Source organism: Protopterus annectens, chromosome 11.part0 (genome assembly GCF_019279795.1).
Source record: "Protopterus annectens isolate FY-2018-M chromosome 11.part0, PAN1.0, whole genome shotgun sequence".
NCBI classification, from domain to species: Eukaryota; Metazoa; Chordata; order Ceratodontiformes; family Protopteridae; genus Protopterus; species Protopterus annectens.
In genome coordinates, this window is record NC_056745.1 from 1,050,232,150 (window position 1) to 1,050,249,315 (window position 17,166).

General features: G+C 36.8%; 1 long non-coding RNA gene across 1 annotated transcript in view; it reads left to right on the forward strand.

The window, feature by feature from the left end:
• The first annotated feature begins 891 nt into the window (after nt 1-891).
• Nucleotides 892-17,166, forward strand: part of LOC122815691 — a 196,126-nt gene continuing 179,851 nt past the window's right edge. Inside the window, exon 1 of the long non-coding RNA XR_006366987.1 lies at nt 892-973. This is a non-coding gene — a long non-coding RNA (uncharacterized LOC122815691). The remainder of the gene's footprint in view (nt 974-17,166) is intronic.

Consider the following 17,166-nt stretch of genomic DNA (forward strand, 5'->3'; position numbering starts at 1 on the left):
AGGCAGCACGCATTACATCCTGTAACATTCAATCACCCCTCCTCCCTTCCCCTCTTTTATCTTCTCTTTCTTCTCACCCCTTTGAAAATACTGCATATTCCCTGCATACTGCAATGCCTTTACAGATTGTGCTAACATTTTCATGATTTCTATCTAATCTCATTATGCATAGTATGTATGTATTGTAACATATTTTAATAACCTGTGTGCTTTCTTTCCATTGTTGTTTTTTTATTATTTTTGCTGTTCCATCCAAGCTGCACCTGAAAATGGTCTATTGTGATCAGAGCTCTACCTTGCTAAAAAAAAAATATAAGGAAATAAAATAAATAAATAAGTAAATAAATGAAATAGCAAAATGCATGAAACATAGGGACAAGGCATAAGAATGACATAATGTAGATATTAATCTCAATGACATTCCAAGCAATGAAAGACACTTTCCCCAGCTGAAGTGCCCATGGGAACCTTGACTGATAAAGAGTAAGGGGAGAGGTGAATGTCTTTAAATTGTAAGCCAGCAACAAAAAGGGATCATCTCCAGCAAGGCAGCTCTGACAACAGTAAAACAATCACTAATTCTGAAGACTTAGCTTGAATTTCCTTGTAGTACATGAGTACACGTTTTATGTTTTTAAAATGTTAAATGTTTTCATTCTGAGACTGACATATATGAATAAATGAAATCTGGCAACAAAATAAGTTGTCCCGGGACATCTTCATGGGGGTGGGGTTAGGTTAATATTAGGGGGAGTTAAGTGGGTTGGGAAGGTGAAAGGGTTAAGTGGAGGCAGGGATGGTTGGGAGGAAATGAGACAATGATGGGGAGGGGCTTAGGAGGTTTAGGCTAGTGTAGTTGGGTCAACCAATCACATTTGGCATGAACTTGCTACAGAGCAAGAGTATGTCCATGACGACAGGTAAGAGCGTGGTCGGTAAGGAAGGCCTATGGTTATTAGTGGTGACTGTGGAGGTGAGTATGGGGGTAATGAAGGGTAAAACTTTTGACTTTAGTGCACAGCCTGTTATTCTGTATATCTACTAAATTTCTTGGGAGCAATGGTGAAGCGTTTACTTGTGGGCAATTCATTTATTTATGACTTTGGCGAAAGTTCCGGTTAAGAGTTTGAAGAGTATGGTTGCCTTTTCTTGTCAGGGAGCTCTGTTTAGGCCAGTGGTTTAGATGATGGGTACCAAGTCTGAGTGGGACATATTTAGTAATAAATAGATATTTTGGGGGGTAGCAGAGAATATATTTGATGCCTGGGCTGGTTCGGTGCTTGCGACAGTTGAAGGAAGTTTTTTTTTTTTTGTCTCTTTCGTGGGCTTTCATGGCAGCCATCAGAGAAAGACCTCTCAGTAGTGACTGAGTCACTGAATTCCGTCGCTAAGGACAGGTGCAGGGGTTAGATTTGTGGCAAGGCAAGGGGGGCTGGGTTTCCAGTAGGATATTGGGCATTTGAGTTTTACGCTGCATGTTCTTAAGCATGGAGGAGAAGGGGGTAAAGAAAAAAAAAAGAGATTTTTGCTAGCTACAGAGAGTGTATTTACTGCAGTGGCAGGTAGTGCAGCACTCAGAGTAGAACTGCTGAGGGCACTTTAACGGATGCTGGAGAAGGAATGAACAGGAAATCCGAAGGCAGTTCTCACAGTGAGCAGAAAGTTCAGATTTTGCATGACGTGTTGAGTCCGGTTGTTGTAAAATTGCAGTTTTCTGGCTATTATTAGCAAGTCGTTAGAGACTAAAGTTAGAATTAATGTCAGACATTTGAGTTTCGAACTTCATACCTTCAGAAAATGCATGCTAATAGCCTGTTAATCTATCAACTTTTAAGTTTGCAAGAGCAATAATTAAGCATTGTCCCTAATGTTGAGCCTTTGTCCCACTTTTACTGGCGGCTTTGTCCAGAATTCTTGCTCTAAGAAGTTTGAGAGATATGGTCAAAATATAGGGGGGCATTGGTTGCTGAAGATTTGCTTGTAGCTGCTGTGAGTCCCTAGGTTGCTCATGGTTCCTCTCTGCTGCTGTACAGTTGGCTAATTGAGTTAAATAGGCCATTGGTTATGCTTTAGGTTACAACGGAGATGAGAAATGGTGCTACTATGGGCTCATTATCGCTGGGGGGTATGGAGCAGGTAGTGGCTCATGGGGTTAAGGCTTAATGTTGTTTAGTGGTATAGATGATGTTTAGGGCAGGTGGTCACCGAATCTTTCATGTTAAGATGCATGTTGCAGATCACTTCTTCTTTTGTTAGTAATCTAATGTGCCTCACTGGAGGCTTGATTGCGGGCCATCTTAGATGCAATGCAGTGCTTTATGCCTTGTCATTTTCTGTCACCCCTGTGGTCTTGCTTTGCTTTATGGCTTAACTTAGTATGTCTGTTGTGTGTGTGTTTGTGTGTGTGTGTGTGTGTGTGTGTGTGTGTGTGTGTGTGTGTGTGTGTGTGTGTGTGTGTGTGTGTGTGTATGGCACTGTAGGGTTATGTTGTAAGGCGTTTTGTTGTGGAGGGGGGTAACATTATGGCTATTAATGAGAGAGAATTTAGTGTGCGTGTGGTTTTACATTATTCCCCTTCTTTCACTAGCTGACTCTCACATGTATAGGCGGCAGGGTGACCTCTTAATTATTGAGGAGATGTTTTCAGCGCTCAGGTTTGTGACTGCTCTTCATCACCATGGTTGTTTTATGTGGTTTTCTTTTCCTCAGTTAACTCATTGATTGGCATTGCTTTATGGTTCCCCTTGATTTTTTTCGTGAGCTGTGACCCATTGTGGTTTCCACGCATATGTAGCTGACCAGTTGCATTAATTCCTGACAGGTTTTGTGGTGCCCATTTCACCAGAAGATGAACAGCAGCGGGAAGCAAGTGCTTGGTGAGTTTTAGGTTCATATGGACTTCTACACCACATACCACTTCCGGTGCAGGGGGTGGGGGGGGCTCATTGAACATTGGAGAGTCAGCTGGTTAATTTTGGCAGTTAGGAAGGAGTTGGTGTGATGATGGTGCTGATTCTGGTTGCTGCTAAGGTGGTGTGGTACCTGAGAGTTCGTCAGCATACCTCTCAATTATACAGATTGTCATGGAAGGGCCAGAATTTGCTTGATAACAGTGATTTTTTTTTTTTTTTTTTTGTTTGTTTTTTTGCTGGAAAGTGGTGAAAGCAAATTCAGGTAAGTATTGACAGATGCTTAAGTGTAAGATCTTGTACTTTCAGTAAATGCAAGCAAATGCAAATGTAAATTTGCTCAGTTTGTCATAGCAATATTTATAAGTGCCATAATTTGGTGCTTCACTTACATGGTTATTTCTTACTTTGTCCAGATTGCTTGCAATGAGGTGGAGTGGGATGTTGAAATGTTATGGGGTGCGGGACTTGCATTTGTGCCAGTTGGTGCTTACTATCCTAAATCTTGATGGAGTGTGGGTAACTTATTGTCATGTGTAGGGTGGCAACCTAATTTGGCAGCAAGCACTTCATTTTCCTTTTATGCTACTTACTTCTATTTATACTGTGGTCCAGAACTTTGCGTGGAGAGGTTCAGAGATGTATGGTGGATATGTTATGGTGTGCTTGCTGTAACTGTTAGTTTTCCCTGTGCTTGTCTATATTGTTGACATTAATGGGGTGGGGGTATGACATTGCAGGTTATGTTGGGTGTCACTGGTTAGTATTAAGTTGTCTTTGATTTAGAATATGAAGATATGGTTATGAAATGGGGTGGGTTGGGTTATTTGTTTTGTTAATGTTAATTTAGTTTGGATTTGTTCTGCATTTGGTGGTGAGTGGTCCCTTACTGGAGTAGTTTAGGGCTCTGTAGTGCTCTTGTGAGTAACCATTAGCAGTACAAGGCATGCACGCTGGTCACTTGTAGTCTACAGTGGGTTGTTCTCAGGGCAGGCCTTTACCCAAACTGTCAAAGGATTTGACAGGTGGCATGGCAGTATGTTCTGGGTTAGGCTTATATATTGGGCAGTTTAATGGTTGGGTAGTTTCTAGGAAAGTGAAGTAGATCATTAAAGACAGAGCTGGAAAGTTACACAGGACTGTTTTGTGCACCTGGTTAATTGCATGCGAGGTTGTAATTGCAGTGGAAGGGGGGTTTGGAGACTTTCTGCATGCCTCTCAATTGTGCAGTTTCTCAGAATTGGCTAGATTTTGACTCATAATTTGGTGTGGTTGGTATAATGGGGATTGTGAATTTAAGTTGGATTTCTTAGTATTTCACTTGGTTAATTCAGAGCAGTAGCATAAGCGTATGATATAGAAACATAGAAGGAGTTAGGAGAGCCTTAGGATCTTGCGGAATGAGGGAGTGAAATGGTACAGAAGCGAGGGATGAGGCTATTTGATAGGGCATTGGAAGCATAGCTTCAGTTTTGGCTACTTTTTCATAGAGGTGGGTGGCGGTGGTATATTCTTTCCTGGGTTGGCAGGATAGGTTGTCCTTGAAGATGTCTTGGAATGTGTGTTATGTATTTTGGATGATTTACATATCATAGACCAGACTGGTCCCCTTGGCGTACAGAGCATTAAGCAACTTTCCTAGCAAGAAAGATACCGGCATTATCTAATCATAAGTCTCAAAGGTTTAAAGGACTGCTCTTATTTGGATGTTTTTCAGGCCCTTTTTTTATTCTATGACTTGTATGCTCTTGTGAGGTGATCTGTGCTGTATCTTCCAAGCAATGTCAACTCTTGCATCTTCCTTTTCTGCAAGAAAAAAAAAACCTTAATTAACACCTGTTCCAAAGACCTAATTGTATGTCAAAGTTATGGATACATCCATCACTCAGCAAATTGCCATCTATGAAACAAGCATACCCCACATAATAAACAGTGTAACAACCTAGGAAAATTCATACTTTACCAAAATCACAGGTGAAGTATGCTAAAACCACCAATAAACCAAGAAAAACACACTGAAAACAAGCATCTAAAATGTTCAAATACTACTCACTTTTAATAAACACATCAAAAAATATAAAAGTATATTGAGTGCTTTTGTCCCTATAAATTGGGGACTTCATCAGAATACACAGTACCAGCAGCAATGCATTACGTAAATATCCAAATTAATCATCCAAAATTAAAACTGACTAATCAGTTACATATATATTTATGTAAGTAATTCTTACTTGAATTAGATGAAAGCATGGGAAACTCTAAATTCACCTCAGGAGTCATTAGCTACAAACATCTAACCAAACCAGTCTAATCAAGTCACACACCAGTCCTCCTTATTACTTCTCATTTTTTTTTTCTTTCCTTTTGCCTAACTTATATTTCTTTTTCCTTCCCTCTAGCATAATACAAGTTGAAAATATACTGTCTGTATTTCTTAAAGTAAACCTCCCTCCTACTATCACTTTGAAGGTCTTTTCTTATATGGTATTGGTGGCTAAACCACAATGATTAACCTAACTTTGCCTTAGTATAAAAAACTGCAATGTCAGATGTTATTAAGTGACATAGCCAAAGCATCTATATAATGCTTCTTCATTTTTTAAAGTAAATGTTGTTCAGAGTTGATATCTCTCAAAATGATGATGGAATGGAGTTCCAGCATTTAGGTGTTTGGCTTAAGAATGCTTTAGTGATGCAAGCAAATGAGGATTTGGGGAAGGCCAGGCAGAGGACATTGTAATATTTGACCTAAAAAGTCTAGCCATGTGGATTAAATACCAGTAGACAGTGCAAGAATCTACAGATGTTCCTGTTTTGCAGGGTGCTTCCATATGATCTCTCACCTTCTATTTCTGTTTTGCCCAAGTTCATGTATAGGCAAAAAAGAGAGAAAATGCAAAATGATCCTACTGGTCCTGGGATAGTCAAGACAGCATGTCTCTTCTTTCTGTTAGAGAGTAAAGTCATCCCAGGGCCTTACTCTCAAGTTAAACATCTTCCTGCTGCAGCATCAAGGCAGGGTCCTGCAACTTTTTTTCAGCATTCTCTATCAAACGGCTTGCCAGAGGCACTTTAATCCCCATAAAGGAACTGTTTCATTGGAGATCATATGTATCTGTGAAGAGAACAGAAAACTTACCATTATGAAATTCTATTTCCTTAATGACAGAAGATTTGCTAGTTAATGACACAGTGTTGATATTATTTGTACGTAGGTGTGTCTCCATGATGTTCTGGGCTATTTTGCTCATCACTGGAGTTCCGAGCTCTGTTATTCTTCTAACAGGAACTTTTGTCGGTCATGCCAGCTTGAGTTCTTTAGAAACTGATGCTGGCAGGAATGACAATGGTCAGGCTTTTCTAAACAGGTCTTATATCTTAAGGATTTGCCTATTCTTCCCTTGTGGGATTTGATCTGCATATTACAAGACTAGATTAAGATTGCCGTAAACCCACATTCTCATTACCATTCAAATTGCTTATCAGGTAAGACAGTTTTTTTGCTAGACGTCATACCACCGGGAGACTGTTCTCCTCTGTGTGGTCATTCACAGGGGCATCATATCTCTCTACTGTCCTGAATTTTGCAGAATGTCCAGATTTTGCCTGATATTATATTTTTGGTTTTATTCCTCATAAATTCTGTGGTTTTCTGGCCAATCATTAAGGACTGAAGTGAGTAAATAATGATAGACATTTGCGTTACGGACTTCACATCCTTCAGAAAATGCACTTTAATGCAAAATGTTATTCTACCATCTTTATAGTTTGAAAGGACAATATTTAAAAATTGCCCCAACCTTTGTTCCTACATTATGTTTGGCTTTATCCAGAATTCTTGCACTAGGAGGTTAAGAAGTATGAAGGCCATGATGGCATTATCAATTATCACACCTTTGTTCCTGACTTCATGCAAGACAAAGGTCTAAACCAAGTAATTCAATCAGCATACTTTTACGCAGAACTCACAGGAGAGTTCGAGACACTTGATGGATATAAAAACATGGATGTGATGACCTAAACCCAAAGATGCTAAAAATTCTTATTTAACAGTTTTTCTCAGTTGTCCAGAATATATTAGAAGCCTTTGGTTATAAACAGACAATTTTAATTATCTTATCAATTGCATTAACCTTAACACTAACTCTGTCAACAAGCCCATCTGATTATCCTGTCTTCTCAATTCAGCTGTTTCCTTAGCAGAGTTTAGTTGATGTGAGCAATGAGCAATTTCTTTAACAATGGTCCCTTCCTTCATCATCTTGTTCCTGTTATTTTTTGTTGCTAAAGTTTGGGTACCGTAATTTATATTAGTATACTTTAATTTGGGTTTTATGTTACATTTTATGTGGTATTCTGCTGATACCTTATTGTACCTGATTGCTAGTGTAAGAAATTACAGCCCAGAATTCCAAATGCACTTTCTGGAGCCTACATATATCAAAGACCATGAGATAAAAGCATTGTGATAGCAAATATGACAGCTGTATACTGAGGGCCCAGATGCATTTGATATTTCTATGGTAACTAAGGCTCCAGATACATTTATAATGTACTTTACTATCCAACAGAGGCATCATTCTCTAGCAGTCTTTGGTTTAGAAGATGGAGCAGGCTGACCTGTAAAACATATTGGTTCATAGGTTGGTATTAAGTTAACTGCCTTTGCGAGCTATTTTAATTCTAGCCAATTATCCCTTGTGAGGCTTAAACTCTGCACCTTGTGTTTGCAAGACAAATACCTTAGCCATTAAGCCACCCTCCTAACCTCACCTATGTTCTAATGATGGAAGCTGAAAGTTGTTTCTGTCATGCAACATTTGCTCATATATATTGTGCTTTGGGAGTCCTTGACTCCACTCATTCTACTGGCACTTAATACCTATATAATGCTTGACAGCCACAGCCCCCTGGACATGTAACTAACATCTGAGACAGCCGTTATAAAGCTGACAAGGAGTAGTGGCTTCTAGTGCTAAGAACAGGGAGGGTGAGTGACATCTGCTGTAAGGCATCTGAGGCAAGAGAGAAAATAAAAGATTTACAAGTGATAGTAAGTTAAAGGAAGGGAAGGGCTATAGGTAGAACAGGATGTGGGGCTGTGTTATCCTGTTCCGTCTCTGGTTACATATTAATGGCATGTCATGATGCTGATATCAGAAACATCTGATCTGTGTCAGAGAAAATTCAAACAACTCAGTAAGTGTGAAATATAGAACATTACTGTCGATTAAAAATAACATTTGAAACAATAAGGAACAGTACAGAATTCTCTGTGTTCCCTTAATGATCCAATTATATTTAATGCAGCGAGACATGTTAGTGTCTTCATATAATTTGTTGCAGGTTCATCTTTTCTAGAAAAAGAAGAAACCCTGTAATAATAAAACCAATTTCAAGTGTACAGAAAAAGATCTTCCAGTATCACTGACTTCCATAATTAATATTCTAGCTCAGCCTATCACACACCAGAATGGCATTGAATTACCCCAATTATGCATGCATTTATTTCCTAATGTATTGAATTTTGTTATTCAGAAAAGTCCCACTAAGTTAATGCCCCTTTTACATGAAATACTTGTGTGTTACTCCATACAGCATGTTAACAGATATTTTATTCAATAGTACATGATAAGTAAAACAATGCTGTTCAGGTCACTAAAATTATGAAACTTCTGCATATATAATAACCAGAGATAGTAATAGTTTTGTTATATGACATGTCTAGGATGTCTAACTAGATTGAGTTGCAAAACATATATGTCTTGTTTGGTATTAATCATCTAGACTATCATCTCAGATTATGTGTAACATTTGGATTAACACACTATAGCGATGAAATGAAGCTGCTGGTTCATATTTGGAATGCTGATTTCATAATAACATTACAAAATAATTCAGTTTCATCATTAGGACTACAATATAGTTTCATAGTTTCAGCAAACATCATAATATATGAATTTAAGTGTGTCCAATGTATGCACAATTGCTTTGCATGCATTTAATGTCATTTTAGCTGATTTTTTTACTCTAAACTAATTAGGTGGAGAGTTTCAACTTCTTAATATAAAGGCACTAAAAGAGCAGTTGGTTCCTTTTCTGAATGATCCACTATAATATTATTTGTTATGAATCTATTCAGATATCTGAACCTGGATCAATAGCTCAGTGAACAGAAGACTGTCAATTACTTAAGAAGTTTTATGTCCTCTGTACACCTCTGTTTCTTATTCAAATGTATAACTGATTCTTAGGTCACTAGTAACTGGAGAATAAACAAGAATATTTATTTCAAAAAAATGTTTTTACCTTTATATGGTGAAGACAGAATGGCTAAATTGTATATTTACACAGTATGCACAGAACAGTTTTGTCAAAATGTATGATATCCTTTATGAGTAACTAGCAGGTATAAAACAGTTCTAAACTGAAATCAGACTTTATGAATGGAGTCAATGATGGCATTCTCCCCTGGCATTAGATCTTCCTTAAACAGACCGATGCATGATCCACAATACTGGTTTATTTGAATTGGATTGCATGTGCATCTGTTTTGGATGTTATCCCATAGAAAAATCATTTCTTTTTCCACAGTTAGCTACAGAAGGAAAATGTTTTCTACATTATCTACAGGGGAAGGGAGAAGGTGGAGGTTGATCATTTTATGCTATTACTGCTATACAAAATAGTTAATTAAATTCTTGTTCTTTGTAATTATGGGGTTTGCCAGTCAGAAGAATTATGTATTGGTTTCATGAGGTTGGGCTGTTTTTGACACACAAATTGATACCTTTCCAGAATGTCTTATGATCATGCAGCAAATACAGTGAACAGCTGTGAAATGTTGATATATTTTTCTCTGTATAATTGTAGTGGACCTGTTCGGATCTGTTCTTCATGTGTCTACAGCCATGATAGGATTTTGTGCATCCTTCTGTAGTAAAGGTTCTTAGACAGTTACTTCTATATGACATTATTACCTTGAAGGGACACAATATGCATTCACTGCACTGGCAAAACATTTCATCTGATCTTCTAATAAGGTTAAGACAAGCTAAGTTGTTCAATGAACCTAGCATTATTTTTATGCACAAAAATCAACATCTGAAAGTGTTTCAACTGAGTTCAGCCAATAGATAAGATGCACACATTTAAGAAGCTCTCATTAAGGTGATGGCATGTCCACTACGCTGAAATCCCTGGGTGGCATTTTCATTGATGATCTCCTGTAGATGATAAGAGGTGAGTGACAGGTCACTACAAGAAACTGCGATAATGCCAGCTGCCTTGATAAGGCGTTGGTAACTGATGATTACTCACTGTAAATTGATGCTACATTTTGGTTTTCTAATCATATTTCTGGATACAGAATCAGTCCATAGTAGGGTCTCATCTTTTCAGATGATGTTTATTCCATTGATACTGAATTTAGGACAGTGGATATTAAAATCCTTCACCTATAAAGCTTGTTAGAGTGATGATCCATTCTAAAGTACTGATGAAGTTTCAGTAAAGATGCGCAGCCTTGTGTTATATGCAGCCTAGTGTTATACTCCATTATTTTGTGCATGTGAATTGTGACAAGTATGATCTGACACTTTTGGAGGCTGCATCTTCAGATAAGGAAAGATATGTTTTTATCTTATGCATATGGCTATCCCTAAATAAGTCTGCCATCCCTTCTTCTTCCTGTGGAAGTTAAATCTGCAAAACTGGGTTTCAAATTATTTACATGTGGCTGAAGACTGTAAATAAGTGAGAGAAAACAGGGTAACATATATTTATATTTTACAAAGAGAAAGACAATATGTTTTGACCTAGTAAATATTGTGGGACTGGTAAGTCCAAGGTTCATATGTTTTTTGTTTTTTTTTGTTTTATTAAAAAGTACATGATGCAAGACAGGACCTAGCTATAGAAGGTATGGAAACATGTCCCTTGTGTTGCTGTAGTAAGGAGTCTTATTGGACCTTAACGCAGTGTACAAAAGATGGCAATAATGCGTAACTGTCCTCAGTCTCCTGACGAGCCCCAGAGAGGGGTCATATTGAGCTCAGGCATGGCTCTGACATGTCCGGTAGTCCCAGGGAAAAAGAAAAAGAGCTGGCAGCAGCTGATAGTTAATGTGCGGAATGTAAGTGGATGTGCGGAACAGGGACAAAAAAATGCAGAATAGGTTTAAACAGCTAAGTTAATGTGTATAGTCTTTAGATGTTAGCATTTTATCACTTGGATAGTAACACATATTCTTAGGGGCTGGCACATTCAGTTCTTTATACAAATCACCATACCTATATGTGATACAGAGACCTTGAGAGACCTTGAATGCCCTAGGGCCAAAATGAACTTCCTCTACTTAAAAAAAAAAAAAAAAAAAAAAAAATATATATATATATATATATATATATATATATATATATATATATATATATATATATATATATATATATATTTATATTTATATATATATATATATATATATATATATATATATATATATATATATGTATATATATATATATGTATATATATATATATATATGTTCTGGTCACCTCCTCCAAATGCATGCCCTTTGCCTAGTTGCATGGTGCAACAGGGATGGAACCCTAATTGTGAGCCAGGTGACCAGGATTTGTTTAGCCTTCTCAGTATGGAGGAGCCAGACAGGGTGTGAGATGAGTGAAAGGGAATGACCTGCTTGCTGCTGCTGGTGGAACAGGGGGTGCTTTGTCTGCACATTGGTGGGTATGATTTCTCTGGTAGAGATGACAGAAACCACAACCCATTATTGAGGAGAGGAGGGTATGGGTGCCTACTGACAATGTTTCTTGTGGAAGTGAGATGCAGCCAGTGTGGTCAACCCACTGCATTCCTCTTCCCTCATGAACTGAGAATAAACAAAAGAGATGCAGAGCCATAAATGAAAAACTCCAAACCACACCTGATAGTTGCCTAAATAATGATCCCTTCTATGGAATAAAAGGGCCAATTGACCAGGAAGGGGCTGATGGCAAGCAAGTAAAAGAGGCAGAGGTCCACAAAAGAGAAAAAAAAATGCACATCCTTCTTGAGAAGTTATAGAGATTCTTAATGCAGAAATCTGCTCACTCTCAGCCATACTAGATGGAATATAGGCAGTAATAATGGGAATATATTGTGTCTCCATTGTTCCTGTCTACTAAAGTCTGCCTCTCCTTCTCCCAGTAAAATAGGAACCCCATTTCTAAATAACACCTTTCCTCTGAATGGCTACGAAAATTCAATGAAGCAGCCAAACTTTAATAATTTTTCATACTCCGAACCAGATAAAAACACTTACTGTAGCAAACTTGTTCTACATTTAAACTTTTATTTTTATTCAAATAAAAATGTATATGTTTGAAGGATTTCACAGCCCATTCACATTCAAAAAAAAATATACTAAAGGCATCTCACATTTATACAATATTAAGGCAATTCCTGGTGGTTCTGCATAATACAGTGACTGTCAACAACTGTGAAAAAATGCATAAAGTATAGATTGATCACATCATGTAGCAATTGTAAACAAAAATAAATTTAAATTATTCAGCATTTCTATTAGAGCCAAAACTTGAAAAATAAAATGTGCAAAGGAAGCTGTAGGCCATCCAACCATTCACAACCAGAAAAAACATACCAAATTAGCATAAAATTGCACCGAATTAAAAGGTAAATACCTCTATAAAAACAGAAAAAAGTGACATTGGTGTACAACATTAAATGCTGTGAGCCAGTGCAAAGGGCTATTAGGAATAGATATGATCTGTAATTGTTAGCCAGTCTTCAGAAATTATGTCACAATATAACTGTAAATCAAAAGCATGCAATCACACCATTTCATGAGCACTTCTGCCCAGCTAATGAGACTGGATTTTGTTTCTCCGGTGTACTTTTCTTAAATAAAGGAAATGGCTCGGGAAATTTAGCTGATGATTGTCTTTTTATAGTGAAAGTGTGTCTTGCCTCTGAGTTAACAGTAAAGCCAGGAACTGATTGTTTTAGGTTTTGTTAACTCCATATACATCTTCAAAGCAGTTTGAGAGTTTGGAGAGGAATTGTTCTATTTTTTGTTTTAGAGTTACACTATAATGAATAGTCAGATAATCTGTTGTTAATTTTGGAGTTAATTTTAGAAGTTCTACAATAATCTAAGTAAGAGTTATGTTCAGTTTCTTCCAAAGCTGCCATTTCATGCTGCTGAACATTTAGGGAAAGGGTCTTTTTCAAACTCAAATGAGCCACATTTCTAATTACATTTCTACATTTTTTTTTCAAATTTAACCTTGAGTCTCTCATTCTAGGTTTTCAGGTCAAACACTCACATCCAAATAATTAGCTTTAAAGTGTGATCTCTAGCAAAGCCAAACACTTTAGTAAGTAAAATTATTCTAATGTATTACTCCTCATGGTGACCAAAACTCTCACATTATTGTTTTAAAAATCTTAAAGTACACTGAAGTTGCTACAGACAAGATAAAATGCTGTTGCTATATACTGTGGGACTAGAGTAAATTCATATATTCATCCTGTCCAGACATCTGTGCAGTTAATGTACAAGCCCTATAATAATAATTTTAACTTGCAATGCTCTCAAATGTAACATGATGTAAACATTTCTTATTTTATAACTGTTTAGTTATTTGCTTGCCTTGCTTGTTTGTCTGTTTTCATTTGCTAGCAGGATAATTTGACTGAGCAAAACATCCACTTTTCAGTGGAGGCCCAGAAAGAAAAGATTAAGCTAATAAAGTAATGACATTTATATACATATATTGACATCATCGACATCATTGTCAACAACCCCTTTGTTTAGCATTTTATATGAGGTTGGAAGTTGGATGGTTAACATCAACATTAGTGAATCATGACTAAATCTCCTAGAGCCAATGTTTATACTGCCAAATGGCTCATACAGTACAATCACACAGCAGTGGGGATTACACAGTAAAATTATCCTAAAACATTTACAAAATAAACAAAAAGGTCAAATTGTCTAACAAGGAGAACAGTATAAATCAGTGTAATGAGAGATGATTAAAGGTGCAGAATTTGTATTCCTACTAAAGAAAAAAATGTAAAAAAGGAAGTGATTAGAGTGATTATAACAGTGTGAGAATGGCACGGAAGGTAGTGAAGTCAAAAGAGATTTAATGAGAAGTATGGACAAGGAAAAGCTTAAGAACATAAGCTAGTCTCTGTGATTTTGGCAGGAATAGAAAGGAACGTATTTGTTTTAATTATTTAACTTTGTTAACTGTGTAAGTGCACTGGTGAAGTGACCTTTTTCAGGCACAACCTCAGCCTAGTTAAGGCTACATTGAATTAATTGATCTGTTATTGGTTACAAATGCAGACTTTACATAAATATATGAAATATAACTAAGTTAAATAGTATGAGGGTAAGGCAACAGTGGGTTTGTAAAATACAATTCTTAGAGAACATACAAGAGAAGAAATCAGATCACAGTGATGGTAGCCATTTCAGTCAAGCTGGTTACATGAGCTACATAATCAATGAACAATGGCAAGTTGAGAATGAAAACAGTAGGTGTGATCTCTAGATGATGAATGTAAGGGAGATGAGTTACAAGGGTCAGCTTGCAATACAGAACAGATAGAAAGGGAGCTACATAAATAGAAAGACTGAAATAGGGATAAATAAGGACAGAAAGAAGAGACACAGCCATTGTAGAGAAAATAATGAAAAGGACAGAATTAAAGATCAGTTAGGAAGACTATGGAAAAGAAATGAGGTGGTGAAAACAAGTATGAGAAGAGTTAAAAGCAGGTGAGTATCTAAGAATTGGTTTTCCTTCTAAATCCCAATGCCCACATGATTGACGGCTAAAAGCCTGAGACAAAAATAACGAAACTGAAGAAACCCAATCTTTGACTTTTTCCCAGGGTAAGAAAACACTTGCCCAATGTCCTTTTCTGCATTGTAGTGCAATCCCAGAGTTGGTATATATAGTTAGGGTGGGGTGTGTGGGGCACAGACCCTCACATTGGGGGAGGGGTGGAGGGCATAGCCCCCTACCTAGGTGGGTTTACTAACCTTGGCATGAGTTTAATTTATATTTGACAAGTGTTTACTTACCTTCTTCAGTTTTGTTATTTTCATCTTGTTCTTTTAAATTTCGATCATATGGGCATTGGGATTTAGAAGTAGACCCGTAAGAATTACATTGTCAGTAGAAAACTGCATGAGGAGTTTGCTTAAAAAAAGTTTGAAAAGTGGAAATACATCTAACCAGCAATCCAGAAGCAGTTGCTACTTTTATGAAGTTGTTCTTTAAATTTTGCTCTAAAGATTGGGTACTGTGCTTCAACTGTCTCTGTCAGTTTTTTAGGCAAGTAATTACCTTGTAGAAGTTTGTTTTGACAATTTTTTTTATTAATTGCAGTCTCACTAGAAACACATAATCTAATTCAGTGAATAGTGAGTGGTAAATAGTAAACTCATTGGATATTTAAAGAGTTTGTAGGGGTAGAGAGAGAATATTAATTTCACCTGATCATATTTAAAGACTTTTACGAGGTTTCACAAATTTTGAAAGATACAGCTGTCTTGCTTTATAAATGGATAACTGTAGGTTTAAATTAGATATTGCTTGAGTTTGCATACAAATGCAAAAATGTATGATTTCTGTTTATATGTCAGGATATAATTCTATGATTTTGCTACAGATACTGACTGGAGAGAAACTGCAAAATAATTATGATTTTATACTATTTGATTTTGGTTTGTAGATCTCGGTGGTGTAGCTGGATGTATTTTTGCCACAGACTGATAAATATATATTTAAGTGAGAAGAAATAATACTTTAGCCAGGGGTGGAGCAAAAGCAAGTCCAATTATCCATGAGATGCATTTTAGTACTTTTTAAGAGATTTATGTGAAGAGTCTACTCTTAAAGAGAATGGAATAGCATTTCACATTTTTGAGACATGAAAATAAAGGTTCTCCTGCCAAGTTAGTTGATTTGGTCAAACTTAGTAAGCCTTTATCACTTGATCATAGGGTTCTATTATGAATATACCGAGTAAGACTATTGGCTATGCTTGGCCATTTTCAGGGTTATGGATTACAGTATGTGTCATATTCACCTAAGAGTAAGACAAGCAGGGAGGGAGTGCTAATCAAAGGTGCTTTTTTAGAGCTAAACAATGGTATGAACTGTATGGTAGGTTTATTTATCATTTATTTATTTTACATTTGTTTACAGGGAATGTCCAACTGACCATGGATCTCATTTCAGTGGAGGCCTGGGGAGAAAAGCTCCAAAAAGATTAGTACAGCAAATGTAGTAAATACAATATACATGTTAATAAAGTACAGTACAGAGTCAAAAGTACAGTTTCCAGACCAAGAACGGAGCAAAAAGTAAATATACTTTAAGGAGCACAGTGTGTTACAATAAACAATACAGTTGAAAGGACATTTTGTTCAGTCATTTGGTTGCATTCATCAGTGGCTAGTATAGTAAACACACACTGACTGATTAAGAGTATAGAAAGGAGTTGTTGCAAGCTTTCATACAAGGTTAAAGTATGATATGATCTAATTAAATGAAGCTACCCAGGGTCAGGTGAAAAGTCAGGACTTGTTGAAAATATTACCATTTTGTTATAGCACACTTCTAGTAGGTTCATTTGGGGATTTGTAGATAAGTTTGGAGGCCACATTTGCTTCTTCAATTAAAATGAATTCAATTTGTAGTGCAGACAGTGTTGTTGATTCAGATTTCATATTTTCACCAATTACTACTCCTAACAGCTTGAAGAGTGTAACAATTTCAATTGTGGTGTCATTGAAAAAGATTATGGTAAAGTTGGGTTTCTTCTCTTGGATTGTTATAGAAGTACAAGAAGTTTGTTATTTTAGGGGGAATCAATAGAAGCTGAAAGTATAGAACCATGCCTCTACAGAGAGGAGGGATTTCTAATGTTAGTTGCTCTAACTTTTCAATAGTTTTAGCTAAACATATGAGTGTTGAGTCATCTGTATACTGTACTATAGAGGCATCCTTGGTTGATTTGCATAGATCATTAATGAAAATATTAAATAAGAGCGGTTCTAGTATACATTCTTGTGGAATCCCTACAGATACAGGAAGGAAGGAGTAGATGTCAGTTGTCTATTTGATAGCCTGGTGTCTGTCAGATAAATAACTTTCCACCCATGACAGGTATGGATTAACTAGTCCAAGGGAGAAGAGAATACAAAGAAGTTGA